The sequence below is a fragment of the Scyliorhinus torazame genome, chromosome 13 (assembly GCF_047496885.1).
Source record: "Scyliorhinus torazame isolate Kashiwa2021f chromosome 13, sScyTor2.1, whole genome shotgun sequence".
Taxonomy (NCBI): Eukaryota; Metazoa; Chordata; class Chondrichthyes; order Carcharhiniformes; family Scyliorhinidae; genus Scyliorhinus; species Scyliorhinus torazame.
In genome coordinates, this window is record NC_092719.1 from 160301181 (window position 1) to 160308430 (window position 7250).

Sequence of the window (7250 nt, forward strand, 5' to 3'; positions counted from 1 at the left end):
CGAGGCATCGCCTCAGTTCTTTGGGGCAGGTGGGAATTGGGAGTTCGAGAAGAGGGCGCAGACGGTCGGGATCGGGGCCGAGGACGTCGTTCTCCACCACGTAGCCGAGTATGGCGAGGCGGGTGGTGCCGAAAACACATTTTGCCTCGTTGTACGTGAGATTGAGGCGTTTGGCAGTTTGGAGGAATTTAGTGAGGTTGATGTCATGGTCCTGCTGGTTGTGGCCGCAGATGGTGACGTTGTCCAGATACGGGAAGGTAGCCCGCAGTCTGTTCTGGTCCACCATTCGGTCCATCTCCCGTTGGAAGACCGAGACTCCATTGGTGACGCCAAAGGGTACCCTAAGAAAGTGGTAGAGGCGGCCGTCCGCCTCGAAGGCCGTGAAGTTACGGTCCTCCGGGCGGATAGGGAGCTGGTGGTAGGCGGATTTCAAGTCTATGGTGGAGAACACCCGGTACTGTGCAATCCGGTTGACCATGTCAGATATGCGGGGGAGGGGATACGTATCAAGCAGCGTGTACCGGTTGATGGTCTGACTGTAGTCAATGACCATGCGGTGTTTCTCGCTAGACTTGACTACCACCACTTGGGCTCGCCAGGGGCTGGTGCTGTGAGCAATGATCTTTTCCGAGAGAAGGCGCTTAATCTCCGCTTGAATTAATTGGCGGTCCACGAAACTGTAACGCCGACTTTTAGTAGCCACGGGCTTGCAGTCGAGGGTGAGATTAGCAAACAGTGAAGGGGGGGGATCCTGAGCGTGGAGAGACTACAGGTGGGACCCGGGGGGGGGGGGGGATCAGGGAAGAACTGAGGGTTGGAGAGCGTGAGGGGGGGGGGGAGGGGGCCGTTAAAATGCAAGGTGAGGCTGCGCAGGTGGCATTGGAAGTCCAGGCCGAGGATCGCGGAGGCGCAGAGGTGAGGGAGGACCATGAATTTGAAATCCTGGAACACCGCGCCGTTCACTGAGAGGGTGACGACGCAGTAGCCCGAGACCTCGGCCGACTGGGAGTTGGAGGCCATGGAAATATGCCTGCGCGTGGGTAGTACCTTGAGGGAGCAGCGGCGCACGGTGTCCGGGTAGAGGAAGCTCTCCGTGCTGCCGCTGTCGAAGAGGCAGGTAACAGTGAAACAATTTACCTGAACCTCCATGGTGGATCTGGCGAGCTGATGCGGTCGGTCCTGGTCGAGGACGATGGATGCGATGGTGGAGCTGTTGGAGAAGGGTGCCGGATCCGGGGAGCGGCCTGCGGAAGGTGGCGGCGCCCAGGCGTCGTAGGCTGCTGTTGGAGGCCAGGTTGCTGTCGTTGGCTGCATCTCAGTTGTTTGCAGCATTTCGGTCGAGTGCGCAGGTCCGAAAGTGACGATCGGCGGCGGGGCGGACCCGGAAGCGACGATCGGCGGTGGACCGGAAGTGACGTGCGGCGGACCGGAAGTGAAGGCAGCCGGGCCAGGGATAATCAAAGATGGCGGCGCCCATGCGTCGCACGTGTCGAATAGCGAGCCGGGAACGGAGGATGGCCGCACCCAGGAGTAGCAGGCCGCGGTGTTGGACCCCGAGGCAGCGGTGGAGCGGCAGACGTTTGCAAAATGGCCTTTCTTGCCACAGGCTGAACAGGTAGCATCTCTAGCAGGGCAGCGTTTCCTGGGGTGTTTTGCCTGGCCACAAAAGTAACACTGGGGCCCAGGCATTATTTTTACTGCTGGTGTGGCTGGGTGGGCCGTGACTTGCAGGGGTTGTTGCTGGGCGGGCGGCAGGGAGGTAGTGGCCACGTAGGGAACGTGGGCAGGCGCATAGGAAGTTTGGGCAGGCGTGTAGGACGCATTATTGTCATAGGCTGCCTGTTGGGCCTCTGCCATAGTGACTGCCGTGTCCAGAGTCAGGGTAGTTTGTGCCAGTAGGAGTTGGCGAATTGGGACGGAAGCAATGCCGGCTACAAAGGCATTGAGCGCCAGGGCCTCAGTGTTCTGCTCAGCGGAGACTGCTGGCGCATTGCAGGTGAGCGCGAGGGCACGGAGGTCCCGAACGAACACGGATAGGGGTTCACCCGGCTGCTGGTGCCGGGAGGCGAGGCGGTGGCGGGCGTAAATAGAATTAACAGTTCGTGCATACCGGCTTTTGAGCTTCACGATAGCGTAGGTCGTTGTTCCCGTGATGAGGTTGAAAAGCACGTAGTCGAGCCGTGAGCACAGGAGGTTGGGTCGGTCAGCGTCTGTTTTGGCGAAGGCGGAGGATGCTTCCAGGTAGGCCTCGAAACACCGGAGCCAGCCGTTGAAAAGGTGATCCACGCGTGGAGCGTGGGGGTCAAGCGAGAGCTTGTCGGGTTTCAGAGCAGCCTCCATTATAATTGTAGTGTATTAAATTGATGCACTAAGCGTCAAGAACCACAAAGACATGTGAGACTTTAACCAAGGCTTTAATACACTACATAGGAAGCTTACCGGACACAGACGACCCCAGACAAAATGGGTCAGGTCTCAGAAGCTGGGTCTTATACCTAACTCCCGGGGGAGTGGCCAAGGCGGAGCTCTCCGTGGCCAGGTCAGGTTACATACAGGTGACCGAACCTCTACAGAGCTACAGTACAATACACAGGATTACAGGGCCACGTTACACACAACTATTATATAACTATGTACAATGCTGGGGAAGTACAGTGGTGTATCACCACACTTTGTGACTGGTACATTTTAAATGGGTTTAAAAATTGCATCTATTAACGTGTGAAGCATTAAAGCTGCTTTGTGACATGTTGCTAACTTTGGTTATCTGGCCAATGTTAAAGCCGACCTGCTATTCCTGCAGGAATGTGCGATTCTGCTTTGCAGCAGCTATAGACGATGGTCGAGCTAGTAGTCCCACTGGCCATCCATCTGGTCAGGAGGAACCGATTGTCATTCCTCCGGCCTGAATATTCTGCTGCAGAGTGGCAGTTTCACCATTACCGAAGTTAATGAGGTGATGGGCAGGCGTTTCCTTGTAGCAGACGTCACTACAAAGACGCTCCCCTCAGACTGATTAATGTGTACACCCCCAGCCCTTCAGCAGCTCCCACTGCTGATTGCTACTTCCAGACCGGTCATTCTAGGCGATGACTACAACTGCATCATCAATGCGGCCGGACGATCTGGCAGGGCCATCCGCAAGCTGGACATCATGTCCAGACTCCTGATGGAAATAGTAAAAGATGCCAAGCTGCACGTCTTCAGCAGCCCTGCTGGAACGCAGCGTATATACACCTGGTCATGGCCAGACGGTCCATCCACTCCAGGATAGACTTCCTGTTTGTGTCCCGTGCGTCCACAGTCAGATCCACTGACATCAAGCTGGTGTTCTTCTCCTGGCTTTCAGAAAGACCAGAGAGATGGCAGGGAGATATGGAAGCTGAATGTGAAACAGTTGACCTCAGAGAACCAAGAGGAACTCAAAAGGGATTACAAAGGTTGGAGAACCGTGAAACTCCTCTTTGAGTCTCCATCGCTCTGGTGGGAAGTAATCAAGACGAACATCAAAAGGTTTTTCATCCTCAAAGGTGTTCAGAATGTAACAGAGAGATGGGGGTAAAGGCCTCATTCCAGAACAGCATGTAGAACCTGCTCTGGCTGCAGTCGATGGTTTTGAAGTCAAGGAAGTATATCCAAGAGGTGAAGAGCCAGCAAGCCTCGCTCTTTGCAATGGAGACCTTCACCTTGGTAAAGTCATTGCAGTTTGACATTCTGAGGGTCATAAAATCCTCTTATGCCGGACTGTATGATATGAAGCCTCCAGACAGCATGGTCTCACAGTCCTTCCTGTCATCGATCATGGAGGTCTTAGATGACAGCGAACATGATGTGGGATCGTGCTAACTCTGGCTGAGCTGATGAACGCCATCAAGTCCTTTGCGACAAGTAAATTTCCCGGAAAGGAGGGCTTACCGGCTGAGTTGTATTCGGCTCTGTGGGATTGGATTGGCCCAGACCTGCTGGAAGTGTATGAGAATATTCTTCTGGACTGCAGCATATCAGAATTCATGAGGAAAGGCATCATCACCCTCAATTACAAGCGGAAAGGGGAAAGGGAAGAAATTAGAAATTGGCAACCCATCTCACTGTTGAACGTGGATTACAAAATTCTAGCCAAGGTCGTCACAAACCAGGTCAAGTCTGCTCTGGAGTCGGTGATCCACTCTGACCAGACCAGTACTGTACCCAGCTGGAGGATCTCTGATAGCCTCACGCTACTCAGGGATACGATTGCCTACGTGCAGGACAGGAGAGTGGACACCTGCCTCATCAGCCTGGACCAGGAGAAGGCATTTGACAGACTATCACACACTTACATGATGGATGTACCCTTCAAAAATGGGGTATGGGGAGGAATCCGCAATTTGATCCAAATGCTCGACACAAACATCAGAAGCGCAGTTTCAATTAATGGGTGGGAATTGGAAAACGTACAGATCAAATCTGGAGTCAGGCAGAGCTGTCCTCTCTCCCCTATTCTATTCATGTGTTGTATAAAACCTTTCTCCAAGTCCATTAGGAAAGGTTCGGAATAAGAGGAGTGACGATCTCAGGCAGCAGAGACACTCAGGTCAAAGCCTCCCTGTACAGGGACGACATTGCCATTTTCTGCTTGGATCCAAATTCAGTGCAAAGAATAATGACCAATTCAAACTGACCTCGGGAACCAAGGTAAATGATGACAAGAGCGAGGCAATGTTCTTTAGGAACTGGGCTGTCCGGTCCTTTGTCCCCTTCACCATCAGGTCAGATTACCTGAAGGTGCTGGAGATATGGTTTGGATCATGTGGGGCAGTCATTTTCAAATCCAGACTTGCGACCCGCGAGTGGGTTGCAGGAGATTATTGGGAGGGTCGAGGGCCATGCGTAGCCGCGTTCCCGATCGCGGGACCATACGTCGCAGCACTCCCAATGGCGCGACCAGCATTCAGAACGCCAGCCGTCCTGCGCATGCGTTCTCCCTCAGCCGTGCGCAGGCCCGGAGCCCAGCGGGGCAGAACGCCTCCTCCTGACGTCAGCACGCTAACCCAAGAGCAGATTTTTTTTTTAAATTGCTGGAGTCTTCCTGCCTGGAGCGGCGGCAAAGAGCAGGTCACTTGCCTTGTACGCTGCTGTCACGTGGTCTGGGTGCGGGAGAGAGATTTTGCAGCTGCCAGTGGTGCTGGTGTGAACTCCAGGGCCACTGGCAAACAATACATGAAGAAGAAGCTGAAAACAGGAACAAAGCAACATAAAAATGATTACTTGAGGTATGATTTATTAATTGTGCCTCTGCAAATCAGGATTCAAAGTTTATGTATTTTATATGCAGGGAAGCACTGGGAAATGAAAGTTTAAAACCTTCAAAACTTCAAAGACATTTGAAGACTAAGCACGGCGAGAAACCTCTTTATTTTTTTTTCAATGGATTGAGTGAGATCTTAAATCATCAGCTGAAATCATTATCATAAATGTAATATTGAACAACAAAGCAAGAGAGATCGTGAGGGCCAAGCAGGCTCACCTGTCACATAAATGTAAGTAAAAATGGTGGGTCACGAAGTTCGGGCAACGTGGGTCGTTAAGGTTGGCCGATGTGGGTTGTGAAAGTTGGCTGGCATGAGTCGTGATGGTCAGCTGACATGGGTCCCGCAGGATGGCTGGTTGGTAAAAATGGGTCCCGGGCAAAAAACATTTGAAAAACACTGGCCATTAGGCGTGAGGTGCTCTCAGTGTTGCTGTCTGGCCCATACACCGAACCTGCACTGCAGTCTACTTCAACTGGAGATCAAAGATGGATCGTTTCCGAAGGTACACCATGTACAAATCTCTAGATAAGGGAGGGAGAAACATACCCAACGTCATCCTAAATCTGATGGCCACCTTTGTATGTGGCTGCTTGAAGCTGTACAAAGATCCTTGGCACACAAATATTAAATGTCACTACGTACTGAGGTTCTACCTGTCCCCGATGTTGTAAAGGATGTGTCTTAGCACTGGGACTGTGGCACTGAGGACCCGGGTTCGAATCCCGACCCTGGGTCACTGTCCGTGTGGAATTTGCACATTCTCCCCATGTCTGCGTGGGTTTCACCCCTACAACCCAAAGATGTGTTGGTTAGGTGGATTGGCCATGCTGAATTGCCCCTTAATTGGAAAAAAAAATTGGGTACTCTAAATTTTAAAAAAAGGTAAAGGATGTGTCTGGCGACATTTCTGCAGAATGCTCCAAGTAGTTCAACCATGTCACATCACCTGTCGCTCTTGGAAACATTTTTTCAGAAAAACACCTTTGACCAAAAGTCTAACAAGCAGTGGTCTGCATGTAATCTCCTCAAGGCCCTGAGGGCAATGTATTTGATGGATCCTTGTGGATGGTTCCCAAAGAAGACATGAATGTCATTTGGCAAAAATGCCTTATCACCAGAACTTTCAAACAAGCACCAAGATCTAGGTTGGCTGGTGGTAAGAAGGACATTTCCTTCATGCACACCCAAAGTCTTTGCGCCACCGCACGCTACCCTCAAAGTGGCTGCAGGGGCAGGGGGGTGGGGTTGAAGAGATGGTTGCCCACCTCCTTGTTGGATGTGCCTTTGCAAAGATCGTCTGGAGAGAGATGCACTGGTATTTGCCGAGGTTCATCCTGAACAACTCTGTGACGCAGGACTCTGTGCTCTACGGCTGTTCCCAGGGACGCAGACTGAGACAAACATCAATGCTGCTGGTTAGACTGCCCAAAACTTGTTGATCTTTCAGTGCAAAGAATTGTCCTCGACTTAATGTTGTAGACTAGCACATTCCAAGTTTCGGGTCTACATGCTGAGGGACGCACTCAAGCTTGGGGTAACCCCCGCCAAAGCGCAAAGGGGAAAGGCCACAGTGTAAGCACACCGAAGGACAGGTAACCGGGTAAAACCCCTTGGACTTTGTGCTTAATCCTGACTGTATGTAACTGTGTTGAAGCACATCAGAGTGCCACATGACCAATGTATAGAATCTCAACAGAATTGTACTCTCTGTGACAAAGATATTTACTGAATTGAAGGACTTCAGGTGCATTTTGCTCTCTGGGGAAAATATGAGTATAATTGCACTTTCCTGTTATGATAAATTGAAATGTTTTGCAATAGAACATAGAACATTACAGCGCAGTACAGGCCCTTCGGCCCTCGATGTTGCGCCGACCTGTGAAACCACTCTAAAGCCCATCTACACTATTCCCTTATCATCCATATGTTTATCCAATGACCATTTGAATGCCCTTAGTG

At 51.6% G+C, this 7250-nt stretch overlaps 1 protein-coding gene across 1 annotated transcript in view; it reads left to right on the forward strand.

Moving 5' to 3' along the window:
- The window catches only part of thoc7 (THO complex 7), a 460501-nt gene that overhangs the window by 56318 nt on the left and 396933 nt on the right, over window positions 1–7250 (forward strand). The gene's annotated exons all lie outside the window — the stretch shown is intronic.